The sequence below is a fragment of the Rhinatrema bivittatum genome, chromosome 1 (genome assembly GCF_901001135.1).
Source record: "Rhinatrema bivittatum chromosome 1, aRhiBiv1.1, whole genome shotgun sequence".
NCBI lineage: Eukaryota > Metazoa > Chordata > Amphibia > Gymnophiona > Rhinatrematidae > Rhinatrema > Rhinatrema bivittatum.
The window spans coordinates 345,702,172-345,718,841 of NC_042615.1; positions in this window are offsets into that span (position 1 = coordinate 345,702,172).

Here is a 16,670-nt window from a genome sequence, read left to right on the forward strand (position 1 = left end):
AAGGGCCTGATTCACTAAGGTTTTTTTTCACATTCTATTGTCTATGGGGAAAAAAGCTTAATAAGTCAAGCCTTAAAAGCCAGTTGCTCTCCACTGCTTGTGGTTGCACACTGAAAAAAAAATAGTTATTAAAAGATTCAATCAAATATTCTGCTTTGACAGATATATTAGTCTAACTTCGTATTTTATTTGTTTCATCAGTGGTTCTCAGACTTTACCACACTGAGCCCCTGTTAACAATTTCATTTGGGATCTAAGCCCTCCCATAATTTGTTTAATAGAATTTAATAAATTATTTCAATCACCATAATTATCTTACATACCAAATGGAATACAGCATCCATAAACGCAGATAATTTCTCCACAGGAGAAGGGAGGCTGGACTGGCTACGCTCCTGCACACAGTTATCTATCATTAGAAGATCATTTCAGAAATGCACTGTGTTACTTGAACAAAATTCTCTGTGAATTCACTTCATATCTTTCACAGGGATTCTGGCAGATCACCTACAAGTTGCTGAAAAGAATAAGGATATTAAACCCATTCCAAAGAACATCTTCATCTGTCTATAGTCGTAGCAGCAAAACTAGTAGAGATCTGATAAGCAAACAGGATTGTATTCTAAGATGGTAACTTTAATCAGTCACGTGGGGGGTATATGTATTTGCAAATGGCGGCTCATGTGAATGGATGCGGCCATTTTATAACATACAGGCATATATCAAAAGATCATTTCAGGTATGTGTTAATGATAACATCTCTACCATGAGGAACATCAAAACTGGTGTCCCATAAGGATCAGCACTATCAGCAATGCTGTTTAACTTATATTTAAGAACATAAGAAATTGCCATGCTGGGTCAGACCAAGGGTCCATCAAGCCCAGCATCCTGTTTCCAACAGAGGCCAAAACCAGGCCACAAGAACCTGGCAATTACCCAAACACTAAGAAGATCCCATGCTACTGATGCAATTAATAGCAGTGGCTATTCCCTAAGTAAAATTGATTAATAGCCATTAATGGACTTCTCTTCCAAGAACTTATCCAAACCTTTTTTGAACCCAGCTACACTAACTGCACTAACCACATCCTCTGGCAACAAATTCCAGAGCTTTATTGTGCGTTGAGTGAAAAAGAATTTTCTCCGATTAGTCTTAAATGTGCTACTTGCTAACTTCATGGAATGCCCCTTAATCCTTCTATTATTTGAAAGTGAAAATAACTGAGTCATTTGATTCCTCTATGTAGACATTTAAGTGGATTATAGCTCAACTTTTTCATTTATACTGACGACATTCAGTTCTATATACCAATAAAAAATTCCATAACTAATACATTGAACTATCTTAGAATCTTTTTAGGTGCCATTGATAAATGGATGTTTCATAACCATCTATCATTAAACATTCCAAAGACGGAGATCATTATGTTGTCCCGGACTATGAATATACCAGATAATACCAGATTTGAGTTTGGGAATCATATCATACCCATAAAAAACACAGTTCGTGATGGGGATTGTTCCAAAAACAAATCTATCTATGAAAACCCATATTAAAAGCATGATACATACTGGATGTATGAAATTCCACATTTTAAAACATTTAAAACCTCTCCTGTGCATGGAAGATTTCAGAACAGTTTTACAGTCATTAATTTTCTTGGGAACAGATTACTGTAATTCATTACTATTAGACATTCTGTCCTCAATCTTACTCTCTTTCCAACTACTACAGAATTCTGCAGCCAGATTGCTCTCGGGTACAAAAAGATACGACCATATCACTCCAGTACTTACTGATTTTCACTGGCTCCCGATTAGGGCTAGAATTAAATATAAGAAACATATTAATTCATAAATTGATAAAAACTACAAATACTCCATAGGTAAGTTCTAGACTCCATACTTACACCCCATCCAGAACCCTGAGGTCTCGAAATAAAGGCCTGTTAGATGTCCCGACAGTTCGGCAGGCACATATCGGTGAAGTGAGGGAAAGAGCTTTTTCAATAGCTGGTCCAGCCTTTGGACTATCTTACCAGAACATCTCAGAACACAGAGTGACTCAAAAATCTTTAAAAAGGGACTATAGACCTTGCTATTTAGAGAAGAGTTTGCAGTGCAAAGTGTGGTCCTATAGAGAACAGCATACTGAATTATTCTATAGCAGATGTTCTTTTCTGTACCGTCCAAAGAAATGTTTTTGTAATTGTTTTATTTGTTACACAACTTTTAATATGTATGGTATTCTTGTAAACTGCTATCATGCGGTATAGAAATACTTTTTAAATAAATAAACAGATAAATGAGTGAGTAAAGACAAGCGTGTATGATATAAAATCGGCCGTGCATGCAGTTTTGTATGGATGTGCGCTTGTGCGCGGAAATGCCAGCTCTACCGCGTAAGTGGGGGGATTTTATTAGATACGTGTGCCGACGTAATTACCAGTTTCCCAGTCCATTCCCAGTTTGCCCAGATAATAGCTCCCCACTTCCTAAGCCCCCTAATTTTCCTCCCTTTTACCTTATTAGCCTCGACCCTTCAAACCCCACTGGCTAGCCCTGATTTTTTTTTATTTTAAAACTTACACGCCACCCCATAGCATGAGTAAAGTCATGCGGTAGGGGGACCCTGGCGTGCGTTTCTGTGCATAAACATTTACGCGTGCATTTCACGTGATCTTCCCGGAATGCCCATGTCCCACCCATGCTGTGCAAAGACCACACCCATACCCCTCCCCTTTTTTGAAAAGTTTTGATTTGTGCGTGTACTGGGAGATATGCGCGTACTCGGGCGCATCTTAAAATCCGAGCGGTGCACGCCGGCCTGAGATACTCGCATTTCTCCCGGCTTTGGCAAGCGTAGGACTTTTAAAATCCACCTGTAACTGCTCAAGCCTCAGAAAGGGAGAAAACAAGTGGCCTAATAATTAGCCTAATAGACAGGGAACCAGAAGACCTGGGTTCAAATCCTGATTCTCATGCTCCTGGAACCCTCAGGCAAGTCATTCCATCTAACATTGCCTCACATCCCTATACAGATTATAAGTTCTTCTGATCAGGGACTCATTGTACCTATATGCAATTTGCTGAGAAGTGCTCTGCCCCCTCTCCCCACACAAAATAACAATAATAGTGAATTCATTAATTGCTAATGTTAAGTTACTGCTGCTGATCTTGCAGCTGAAGAAAAGAAGATCCCAGCAGAACCATAAAATTCCTTTCATATCCATCCAGAATACAATAGCACCTTAAACTCAATAGTGTTAGACCCAAGTACTTAGTGTTTCAATCATAATTTTTAAAGAGCTTTATCTAGTACCAACTTACATTTTTACCTGCACCATATATTCATCAAAAAAGAGAAATTTGCCATAGCAACTGATTTGCGTTATTGGATTTCAATACAAAAAAAACCCCTCACAATCAATTTTCATTTTCATTTCCCAAAATACCTATAATGCATGCAAATAGAAGCAAATCTCTTTTCACTCTTGTTCAAGCTGACTGCTAATATAAAACTTTTTTTTTTTACTTACTCACAGCTTAGCAATTCAACTAGATTTTACAAAATTGTCATATTTCCAGTTTTCTCCTTATTGTTATTATTATTTTCATTCATTTAAAAATGCAGCTTATAGCATACTTTTTCCTTATATGAACTAAGCAGTTTTACAAAAGGTAATGCTCTCTTACTTTTCCTAGTGAGTCAATATCCCTTATGAATAGAGACTTAAAAGATTAAGAAGCTTTACCCAATTTGTAAGTGAATGAACTTGCAGTAGCACAAGTATCTTTATTGGTTTAAATTATAATGTTCTAATATATCAGTTAATACCCCACTTTGCTCTATGTCAGCCAGACCTATGAGTGCACACCATAATTTATTAGAGGTATTGTGGAAATTTCTAATTTTATTTTGTAAAACCGCTTTAAAGAGGCAAAGACGGTGGGATCAGATCGCTAGGTGACAGGCATCAATAATGAAGGCAGTATAACGATCAGACTGCTAGAGAGCATGAGAGCATGAGAGAGAGAGAGAGATGCCTAATCTACAGTAGAATGCAGAATGCCTGGGAATACAGGAGGAGACTGGACTGTAAGCAGAGTCAAAAGACTACTCTGGCCTAGGGAAGGCCAGAGGTCATGAGATCAAGAGTAAGCAGGACTTCAGGGCTCCCAGCCATTCATCAATTTTCTATTGTGCATAAAAGACTATCAAGGAAGAACCCTGACCCAGAAACTGGATCAAGACTGTGTGAAAAGGGGCCCAGGACTATACCCGAACTTAGGAAACTTTAGGTTGTTTTATTCTAATAAAAGTATTTAACTGTATCATCAAGCAAATTTGGGTGAGAGGTTCCTATTCTCCGGTGCCTGAACTAGAGTCCCCAAAAATTTAGAGACATTTTACAACCGGTGAAATTGTATATTGAAGGTTTTGAAGAATGGTACTACTCCCCTTCCTCAGTTCTTAATGTAAGCCAAATCATTCTAGACAGCTTTCTAATAAACCAAGCAGATTCAAGGAAAGTCCAGTTCTTAGTGTGAGCTGAAGGTCACAGTTGAGATTTTCATTTGGACTACAGAAAGGTACAAGATGGGGTAGAGAAATCTAAGGCTGCACATCAACAGAAACAGAGGGGAATTAGAGTCTGCATATGAAGGGTCGTTTCAGGGAATCTGGGTCATGAATGACTTTCCTATTCCTATATTAATACCTAAATCTAAATATCCCACTACAGAATTCAGATTTGCATAATAATTGTCACAGATTACTTAATTTTTCCTAATTCAATCCTATATACCCTCATCCTCTTAATAAAGGAAAAATGTGTTTTCTATTGAGTTAATTTGCCAAAAGGCATCTCATAAAAGAAATATTACCACTAGACAGAGACTCCTTCAGAATTCACGTTTGTATCTTTCTTATGCTTTCTCTGTCTCCCTATAGTAAGCTTTTCTATAAGACGCTTAAAGGCAAATGCTCATTACACCCAACCCACTGAAAAAAAGGAAACATATTGGCTCTAACAAAGCAGTAGTTAGGAAGTTTGGAAATCAGATAAACTCTAATTTTCCCCAACAAAACTGTTATGTAAATGCGTAAATCACTATGAGTGAGGAGATGCATACATTTAAATAAATAAATAAATAAATAAATAAATAAATAAATGAGTATGGGACTAAAGGTTGACCTGACAATTTAAAAACAATGGATAATTGCTGTTGAGAGAGAGAGAGGAGGAATGGAAGGGAAAAAGAGAAAGTCCTAGATTTCTAGTGTCTGTAGTTTCCTTGAACTCATCATGTAGCTATGCAGCTATGTCACAACTTGCTATAAGATTTTTGAGCACAGATTAATAATAGCCTCAGTCTACAAACAAACATAATTTAAAAATAAGAGTCACCATCAATATGTGAAGAACTATTATTTGCCCTGACTCAGGATTCATGCCGCTCCATCTTATGACTCTCGGTGATTACGTCTAACTTCTCACCATCATGAATTCTCTCTGACCTTTAATTCTGTAAAATTCTTAAACCATGGAATTGGCCATATTTATGAAAATATTCAGCCAAAGATACTTTTTCTTCATGTTGCAAAACAAAAACAAAACACACAAACACACACACACACAGAAAAACAAAAAAAAGATTACTCAGACCAGTTCATGGGATATTTCATTTTATCCCACAGATGTGTATTACTTTTACATCTCTCTTAATATCTCACAACTGAAACCTGTTTTACTGTATGAATAGTTTGCTCAACAGAAAATATCTGCCATTACCGACTCCACAACTTTACTGATATAGCACTGCAACAGGCCTCTACCTTTCCCTGTCCATGCCCTATCCAGCCTGTGCTTTTCTTCCTCTATATGAGGATATGACCTATTTTTTAAAAATCTGTTAGGTCTTTTAGTTTTTCTATTTTAGAAGCTTTCTGAAGTTCTTTGGTAAATTAAGAAAATGCTTGAGGGATTATTTCTAAATAATGATTTGTAAAGAGGTCCTGGTTTAGGATGCTCCTAAAACAAACAGAATTCCGATAAGAATCAGTTTCATTTCTCTTACTGGCTTTGTAAACAGGTTTGGCCTCTTCAGTTCAAGGTTTGAATCCTGATTACTGTACAGACTGTATAGAAAACTGTGCATGGAGGAAGAAGGGTTGGTTGGGTTTAGAACAGTGGCTACTCCTTATGCAACTGTATGGAAGACAAATACTTTGAACACAACTCTTAATGTGACTGATTTGTATCCCTTTTGGTGAGAGTCAACACTGAACATTTCTACTCACATATGGCAGTGACTGTTTACCTCGACTGCAGAGACTACAATAGTGCCCATCATTTTTAACCCTCCTGTATTTGGGGGATCAAAAAAAATGTGTTCAGACTCCTGATGAGCATTTACTGTGGTACCTAAATACCTCCAAATAGTTAAAAACAGTGGTTCCCAAACCTGTCCTGGGAACCCCACAGCTAATCAGGTTTTCAGCATCCCAACAAGGAATATGCATGAGATATATCTGCATATATTGGAAGCCCAGTATATATGTCATTCATTGCGGAGATCCTGAAAACACGACAAGGTGTAAGGTCAACAGGACAAGGAGTCAGGCAGTAAAACATTCCCTTTAAAACCCCAAAGTTTAATACACATAACAGCTGCATTGCGTGCATACCAACTGCCTTATTCAAAACATTAAGCATAATGGACCTTTTTTTTTTTAATTATAATTGAGCCACCTCCACTTACCCTTTTACCCTTGAAATCTGAGGCTTGCATACCTGTGTGAACGCTGCCAACGTAGTATTGAATTTAGACTACAATAATAGTCTGGAGATATCTTTCTTTCAGCAGCTGGCAATCAGTAGCCTTTCTACATGCTTACAATAGATTCCTGCCTCAAAACCATTACAAACTTCATTAAAAGCTAATTTCCTATTAAAAACAGAATTCCTGAATCTAACAGAGTACCTGTTTGTTTTAGACAGTGGATTTTTCTAAACAGAGCTTAATATTATCTTTAAAGGAAAAAAAAGAAGATGATTAAAGACAAAACATCAGGTAACTGAGCACTCGCCCCCAGATGTTGGAACAGAATAGGGCTTGAAATAAAATACGTTCTTTTTTTTTTTTTTCTTTCAGTGCACCTTCAAATATGAAACACTGAAAGTGCAACCCGAGTACCATAAACAAAATTTAAAAGAATTCCTTTTACACTGAAAGGAAATCCTGCAAGGGCATGCTAATTTGATCCAAGTCATTTCAGTTTCCAAAAGTAAAAAAAAAAAACAAAACATGCTTGTGGGAAGGTTCTGGCTTATTATATAAGAAGAAAACTGACAGAGTGAAGTTGTTCATTCACTGCAATATTAAACACAGTGCCATTCATGATACAGGCTAATAATCTAAAGACTTCTATTGAACTCCTTCAGTGTGATTGATAGCCTGGAGGCAACTAAGGGAAAAATACCACCCATTGCCCTATGTCTTCATCTACTCACTCCTTGTGCTTGGGGCATACAAGTAGGTATGTGCATACCCTGATCTAACCTCACCTGGCCCTAGAACTATGAACAGTGACAAGCCTCTTAAAGTCTCAGAGAGTCTGCTGGGTTTTCTTTTTTTTTTTTTTTTTTTAATAGAAATTCTCCATTTTCCTCCATAAAAATAACTGCAATGTTCTGCCTAGGACTGGGGAACCTCTGTCAGTGATGGACAGCTGTCCATTACAGCCATATTAGCCCCAGTCCCCTGTGTTTCCCATCAGCACTACCCTACGAGATTACATGTTCCTTAGTATCTTTTGTAAATGATTTTTGAAAAGTATTTTTGTTGTAAAAGATTTTCCTAAACAAGTACAGAAATCTCAGTGAAGGACAAATTACACAAAGACACAACAGTAGAGACCTCATACACAGAGCCTAAAGTTTATGATGCCATTGGGGTGAATTTTCAAAGAGTTACCTGCTTAAAAAATGAGCATATATGTCTGTAAGCATCTACTCGCATACATGCTATTTTATAAACATCAAACATACACACATAGTTTTACTTTTGTGTGCAAATATACCTATTGCAAAAAGAAGGTGGGCTAGGATTGTTCTGGGGTGGGGCAAACATGTATGTACATAATTTGCTATTTTTAAAGGCACGCATGTAGATTTTTTAACTGTACACCTGCTAATTATCTTGCGTAAGTGACATTAAACATGTTTCTTGTATACTCTTGGCTGGGTGGGAGTTCTGGGTAAACTGAGGGGAGTTCAGACTGAAAACCGGGAGGGTCTCAATGACCTAGAGAAGGAGTGGGCAAACTGGTGAGTAACTAGTAATGTCAATTACATACGCATGTTTGAAAATATACTGACTTACGCATGTAAATCCGGATTTCTGCAAGTATGTCTTACTTTATTTTTGACTATAAAACATGTGTATATTTTTAAAATTGGTAGGAAAAGTATGCGTGTTCAATGCATTGAAATACTTGCGTTCAATGCTTTGCAAGTATTCGCAGGTAAGCATACATACACGCAAATGTTGCAAGGTAGAGATACGCATATTTTATAAGTGTTTATATGATACATATGGGTTATAAAGTACTATCATAAATCTATGCATGGCATATATAAGCGCATATATGCCAACACGAACAGTTGATTGAAAGTTATCCTCTTAGACTGCTACATCTTTGGAAGCATATCTATTCCAGATCTCTTCATGCTTCTTGGTGTCTAGCTTGTTCTACATTTTTAAGACTAATTGCTGTAATATGTCAATTGTCCATGCAAGGAAGATTATCTGCTTTCCAGTACTGTAATGTTGTTCACCTAGCTGCAAACAAAACACACAGTAATAAGATTTCCTTTCTTTTCTCCAAATAGAAACAACTATGGAGACTGTATAATCTTAATTTTATGAGAAAATTCAAGATGAATATATTTCTGGAAACTGAGGAGTGAATGATATCAAGAAAATAAATCCTCGGCAAATTATAGATCACAGTTTTAGATGTTTAAACTCCCTGTATTATCTCCACAATGTAGGACAGCAAGACCACAGACTTCATACTAGGCTCTACTAGCGATATTCTGACTTCATAGCCTTACAAATAATAAGCGGTCAAATATGTATTTTTATACATTTTTTTGTATTTGCAGATAAAACAGTTACTTATCTTTTGATGGCTGTGATATTCATATATTGAACACGGCTTGTGGCATGGTCCTGCGAGCTACTATATTCACCCCAATGCTGTAGCCCGCAGTCCAGGATGGCGTCAGCATGCTCTCGCAGTTGAGAAACTGCCATGTCCTCAGCACTGCCAGGCATGGCCCCACAGGCAACCATGCTGCTCTTATTTTGGATCCCCCTTAGGCATGCATGCACATATATGTGCACATTATATGGGTCCTGCCACGGAAAACACTGAGCTAAACCCTTCGATTATGTCAGGCCAACTGGCCTATTTAACCTATAGAACGTGAATGTTATCTGTTTTGAAGTGCCAAAAAGTGGAATACAAAACTCAGATTAATCAATCAATCAATTAATTAAATCACTTAATGAAACGTTATATGCATATTTGTATTAGGAACATGCAGTGGCCCCTATTATGTATTTGTTTCCTAAAGTTCAAAAATTGGTGACATAGCCTCTGGGACACCCTATTGATTTGGATAGGGGGTCTATATTTGAACCTATCTCTAAATATCTTGATGATGTGCTATGACCCATATGTAGTAGATATATCTTCATAGATAAAAGATTCTGTTAATTTCATAAGATATTTGGATAATAATTTTCAGGTTGAGCAGGAATGGTGATTGGTTACAGCAGATATTGCTGCTTTATATACAAACCCCAACACTCAGTTGTTATGAACCCTGCCCGCGGAGCTAATCCCCACGAGCAGGCTCCACTCACCGCTTTTGCTGCCTTCCCGATGCGGCATGGAGCCGCCAAAGTGGGGCCCTCCCGCGTGGCTGGAGCCACGGCCTCAGTTATCTTCACGGCCTGGAGGCCGCCCATCTAGCCCTGGTCTTCACTGCGGCCGGAGCCGTGGATTTCTGACTTCCATCTTCGCGGCCGGAGCCATCCCCGACGTCCTCTCATCTTCATGGCACGGAGACCGCAAGCCCCGGCCCGGATTGGCGGCTGGAGCCGCCCCCGGGGCTTCCTGCAGCGGCTGGAGCCGTTGCCGTCATCGGGGCCTGCCTCCAGGCCCAGCCCTGCTCTTACGCGGGACCGCTGTCCACGGTCCTGCACAGTTCCTGCTTCCTTCCTTCTAGGCACGCGGCCGTGCCTCTCTTCAATATTTAAAGGGCCAGCCACAGGAAGTGTGTTGGGCCCCACCTTTGGACTGATTTCCTGCCTAGCCCTATAAAAGGGCTGTCTTTGTATTATGTCTTGGCCTTGCACAGAGTTACTTCACTCTGGAAGCTCCTGTCTGCCAGAGCTCCGTCAGGTCTTCTTCGTGGAGCTCCTCATCATTTCGTCTTCAAGTCATGTCATGACAAGTCTTCGTGCCTGAGGTCGTCATCCAGGTGTCCTGGTGTCTCGTCTTGATCTTCTGCTTCCTGATGTCCCAAGTTCCTTGGTGTCTTGCTTCTGTGTCTTCAGCGCTCCCGAGCCTACTGGTCCTGTCTGGCCCTGCTCCCTCGGATGACGGCTTTCCCGAGCATGGAGTGGCCTGCAGGTGGAATTCATTTCCGGTGCTCCTGAGCCATCATGTCCTGCCAGCCTTTGCAGAGCTCTGGATGACTTATGGCTCCATCATCGAAGCTCTGCCTCGGCTGGATTCTTCCCTGCGCTTGTCCCGCTCTCCGCTTGGTCCATGACCAGCCTCCTCGGGCTGTGTAGGGCGCGCAGTGGGATAGGGTGGTCCGTGACCAACCCATTGGGTCCGCCCGTGAAGATGGGCTGCGTAGGGCACCCTGAGAGACAGTGCCAATGTCTTCCTTCCCAGCTTCTCATCTCGTTTGGACCTTGTCAAGTTCCCTCTTCATGTCTCTGATGTCGTCTCATCGACCCTGGTCCGGGATGCCGTTGCATCGACCCTAGTCCGGGATGCCTTCACATCAGCCTTGGTGTCATGTCTTCAACTACCTTGGTGTCATGTCTTGTTCCAGCCCTTGTCTCTGATGCCGTCCGCATCAGCCTTGGTGTCATGTCTTAATCAACCCTGGTGTCATGTCTTCAACCCTCGTCCGCGATGCCGTTGCATCAACCTTGGTGTCATGTCTTCATGTCAAGGCCCGTCTGCCCTCGTCCTCAGGCCAGGCCTGCTGCTCCATGCCGATTTAAGTGGCAGGTCCAAAAGGGCTCGGAATGGTCGGAGGACCACTCACATTCCAACATCTTCTTGTTGTTGGCCTTGGGAGCTTGCAGGCCTGGCAGAGGGTAAGACCATCAGCCATGCTGGAACACGCCGTCAGCCCTCAGTTCGGCCCTGGATCCGTCTGGGGTCGGGCTAAGGCCCAAGGGCACACGAAAAACACCCCATTATGTAACATCAGTTTTATCAATTATAGAGTCAATATTGTATCGGACTCAAATTAGGGGTGCTTACAAGAAACTATGGGTGTAGTTGGCATCCACAGTACTCAACAAAAGTTTCTTTAAATTCAATAAGTATTTGTTTCAACAAATTAAGGGCAGCTTGCCTCTACGTTGACAGTTTTGAAACTGTTTATGGTTCGATATATGCAAAGTACATCATTACATGGAAGCAATTCATAGAAGATATTTTTTTTATTTAGTCTAGGTCAAGATAATATTTGCATGAATTTATGGAATGATGAATAGTAGAGATAGTAACTTGAAATTTGAATTTCATTGTCAACAGGGCACATTTCATTTTTTGATTTATTAGTATGTAAAAGCAATGATCAACTGGTAACTACCATTTACATAAAGGAAACTGATCGAAATACACTATTGCAATACACAAGTTTTCATCCACATAGTTTGAAAGACAATATCCTGATAGGACAATTTTTACGGCTTTGAAGGTTGTATTTCTCAGTGGAAGAATAAAAGCAACGGGCAATGGAGTTGTCAGTGCACTTTAAGGATCTGGAATATTCCAGTAAATCAATACACAAATCTTATAAGCAATTAAGCATGCAATGTATGCAAATAGAAAACATTTTTGGGCTACTGATGATAAATTATCCATGTCCTTGTACAAGTCTTTGGTGAGGCCTCACCTGAAATACTGTATTCAGTTCTGGAGCCCATATTTCAAAAAGTATAGAGTCCGGATGGAAGCGGTCCAGAGAAGGGTGACAAAACTAATGTGGGTTCTGTATCGGAAGACCTATGAGGAGAGGCTGAAACATCTGAATATGTATACTCTGGAAGAGAGGAGGTGCAGGGGAGATATGATACAGACCTTCAGATACCTAAAAGGTTTTAATGATGCACAGACTTCAAACCTTTTCCATTGGAAAGAAAACAATAGACTATAGGTCATGAAATGAAACTCCAGGGGGGTTGACTCAGAACCAATGTCGGGAAACATTTCTTCATGGAGAGGGTGGTGGATGCCTGGAATGCCCTTCTGGAGGAGGTGGTGAAGACAAAAACAGTCAAAGAATTCAAAGGGGCATGGGATACTAAAGGCTAGAGAATGGAAATGAGAAAAGGGTGCAAGGGGGGGTAACATGTTAGCATGGCAGTTACTATCCTTAGCAGAAGACATGGAGATTACTATTCTAACTAATATGCTTTGGCACTTTTAATGCAACTACAACATTGCTCCTCACTTAGACGGCAGAGGGGATAAGAGGAATTGGATTCAAATGACACCTGAGGGCCCTGAATTCCATGGTCTGGGATACTGAAGCAGATTTATAGGGGTGTGCATTCGTTTCCAACGTACTGGTAATCCGCAATGTATAGGGCCATATTCGTTGTATTCATGGGGAAGCGAAACATATAGCGATTCCCCACGAATACAACGAATCTTTGCCGAATTATTCGGCCGTCTAAAGGAGCGAATTTAAACAAACACCCCACTCTCCTGACCCCCCCAAGACTTACCAAAACTCCCTGGTGGTCCAGCAGGGGGTCCGGGAGCCATCTCCTGCACTCACGCCCTCGGCTGCCGGTATTCAAAATGGCACCGATAGCCTTTGACCTTACTATGTCACAGGGGCTACTGGTGCCATTGGTCGGCCCCTGTCACATGGTAGGAGCAATGGATGGCCGGCACCATCTTGTGCTCCTACCATGTGACAGGGACTGACCAATGGCACCAGTAGCCCCTGTGACATAGTAAGGGCAAAGCCTATCGGTGCCATTTTGATTACTGGCAGCCGATGGCCCAAGTGCAGGAGATCGCTCCCGGACTCCCTCTGGACCACAAGGGACTTTTGGCAAGTCTTGGGGGACCCTCCTGACCCCCACAAGACTTGCCAAAAGTCCCTGGTGGTCCAGCGGGGGTCTGGGAACGATCTCCTGCACTCAGGCCGTCGGCTGCCAGTATTTCAGGCCAGGAGGGCTTCAGTTCACAACCCGCTATTGGAAAGGCTTGTGCAGGAAGTTTGGAATTACATTGGATTTCACCTCAGCTTACCACACTCAGAGCAATGAAAAAACCAAGCAGGTAAATCAAAGTCTCAAGGCCTTTCTATGAGCCTACATGAACCAATGTCAGAATAACTGACGCCCTCCTCCCATGGGCCAGATTCTGACATAATAGCCACGTGAACAGTTCCACAAGGTCATCACCCTTCTACATTGTGTTTGGACACCATTCCCATTCACATAGACCTGTTCCGGTCTCTGACTCTTGCCCAGCAGTTAACCTGATGGAAAAGGAACTCCAGGAACTGCAGCCGAAGACACATCATGTTCTAGAGCAAACAGCTTAGCATTTTGAAAAACAAGCAGACAAGAAATGCCACCTGCACCTCAATTTCACTCAGGAAGTTTAGTTTGGCTCAGCACTAAAAATCTGCAATTGAAGATGCTATCTCTGAAGTTCGCATCACAATTCGTGGGTCCATTCCCCATTGAGCAACAACTGAGCCCTGTGGATTACAAGCTCAAACTGTCAGCATCTTTACAAATTCATGAAGTTTTCCCATGTCTCATGGTTGAAACCTGCCATTCTGTATTGGCTGGGCAAACTGCCCCTCTAGACCACTGAAGTTACTACAGAGGAAGACGCTCAATTCGAGGTCCTGGAGATTATAGATTTCTAGAGAGTCCGAAACCAGCTGCAATATCTCAAATTCTGGAAGAACTATGGACCTGAAGAGAACTCTTGGGAGCCAGCTTCTTACCTGCAAGCCCTTCAACTCATATCTGAATGCCACAGAAGATTACCCCATAGTGGGAAATGCTGAGTAGCGCCCTCTTATTTAAGCCAGGATCTCGCAGCAGTACCTCACCTCAGCAGCAGGTCTTCTGTCTTGTAGTGTGTGTTGCCTAGTGTTCTTGATTCTTGTGTTCCTGTGTCTCATCCAGCCTTGCATCATCCAGCCTTACCTTCCTGCCTTGCCTTCTAGGCTTGCCTTGTCCAGCTTTGTGTTCCTGTCTTGTTCTCCAGCCTTGCCTCGTCCAGCCTTGACTTCTCCAGCTTTCCTCATCCAGCCCACCTTGTCCAGCCTTGCTGTACCTTTTCTATTGTCCACTGTTGGAAACAGGATGCTGGGCTTGATGGACCCTTGGTCTGACCCAGTATGGCATGTTCTTATGTTCTTATATTTCATGCGCACTTATACACACGTAAAAAAATGGGCAGTCTAGGAGCGTTCTGGGATGGGGCCAACAGTTCCATGTGTAAGCTGCTATTTTAAAAGACACTTACATGCATATATTTGGCAACATACTTGTTTGGAAGAAACTGTGACTGTAACAATCCTGGTTGCTAGGCAGCCTTCCTGTCAGCATAGGTCCTCACTGAGCCACTCTTCCACTTTAGCCACCTCCTTGATGGCTCCATGATGCAATAAGGCCAGCCCTATTTAATCTGCCTCTCCCACAACTTTGGGCTTCTTCATTGAGTCACCTCATTTCCTTCTTTTCACCCACCTTGCTTGTTATTGTGTGACTCTGTGGCCTTTTTGTCTAGCACTTCCCTGCCTTACAGCCTTCTGGGCCTTCTTGCCTTGTCTTGCGACCTCCTTGGCCTTCTTGCATGGTCTTATTGCCTTTGGGCCTTCTAGTCTTGCCTTACCTTGAGGCCTATATAAGCCTCCTTGTTGTTATTGTCTTGTATGTACCATGATTGGCCTTGATTCCTGTTGGCCTGTTTTTATGTTTGTCTTGTCCTGTTCCTGTGTTCCTGTTCTGTCCTTGTCTGGGCCTCTCATGGCCCTCATGTTCCAGTGATCCTCCTATTCCTGCGGGCTTCACAGTGCCTTAGCTCTCTTGTGTGTTCCTTGCCCTGCACCTAGGCCAAGTCCTGCATTGTCCTATGGTCCTTGTCTTATCTAGGCCTCACCGCAGCCTACCTAGCCTATCTGAATTCTGCCCTGCACCCCTGTTTTACCCTGCTCCAATCTGTGTGGTTTTACCTTGTTCCTTACAAAGATTAACCAGCATTATTCAATACATTAATTGGATTTTTTAAGGGACAATCATATGTGGAAAAAACTCTTAACAAAAAAACTGTCAGAGAAAAAAAACACTGTTTTAATCATAGTCTCATCTTTTTATACAACTTTGTTCTCCCTTATAAATATGTCAAAACAATTTTCAAATCACTCAAAAAAGGAATTTCCCTTTGTTCAATGACTGCAGCTTTTTTTCCACATATGATTATCCCTTAAAAAATCATTTGAATGTATGAAAAATGAAAATTGAGTTTTGAATAATATTGATTGATCTTTGCATGTGTTCACATTTTTACCAGTATTTGTGGGCAGTGTAAGAGGTAACATAATTTGTTTTTCTTTTTCCTGCCTAGGTGTGTTGCCCTGTTCTGGTCTTGTCCCCCTAGCTCCTGCCTTGCCTTACCTCCCAGTTAGCCTCCCTCAGACTGATATCCTGCTGCTGACCCAGATTGACCACTGCCCTTCCCTTGCTCTTCTCATCATGCGCTGATTTGCACCTGGACTTCGACCTTGCCTGGCCGCTGCCAGTCTTTATCCTGGCCCACCATGTACCATGCTGAGAAAGTCCTGCTAGCCACCAGAACCTGCGGGCTCAACCCAAGGGGGGAAGTGGCTGGCCAGGCAGAAGACCTTGCTCTGCTCTGCCATGGAAGCCCTGTACTGCTCTTATTGGGGAGCTAGTCAGCCAAACCTTGACAGTGTCTAAGAACACTCCCCCAAAACAGGCAATGTTTGAAGTTGCCAAAATGTTGACATTGGGATTTTCACTGAAATTTGTATGTCAGTTGGCACAGAGTTTTTGTTGGAACATGTTTGCACTGGCATCTTCGTCCTTAGACATCGTATAATTGGAACTTTTTTAAAACCATCCATTTTGGATTTACCATGTATTGATATAGTTCATTTTATTATTATGAGTGATTATGATGGAGCATAGAAGTAATAAAGACATTTTGTCTGCTGGACTACTTTTAAGGTGCATGATTAATATCTTATGTTTAAGTGCATTAAAATGCTGTTAACTCTTCATAGCATATTATTGGTACCTTATATGAGACTTATTTGATTTATAACACTTTTGTCTCA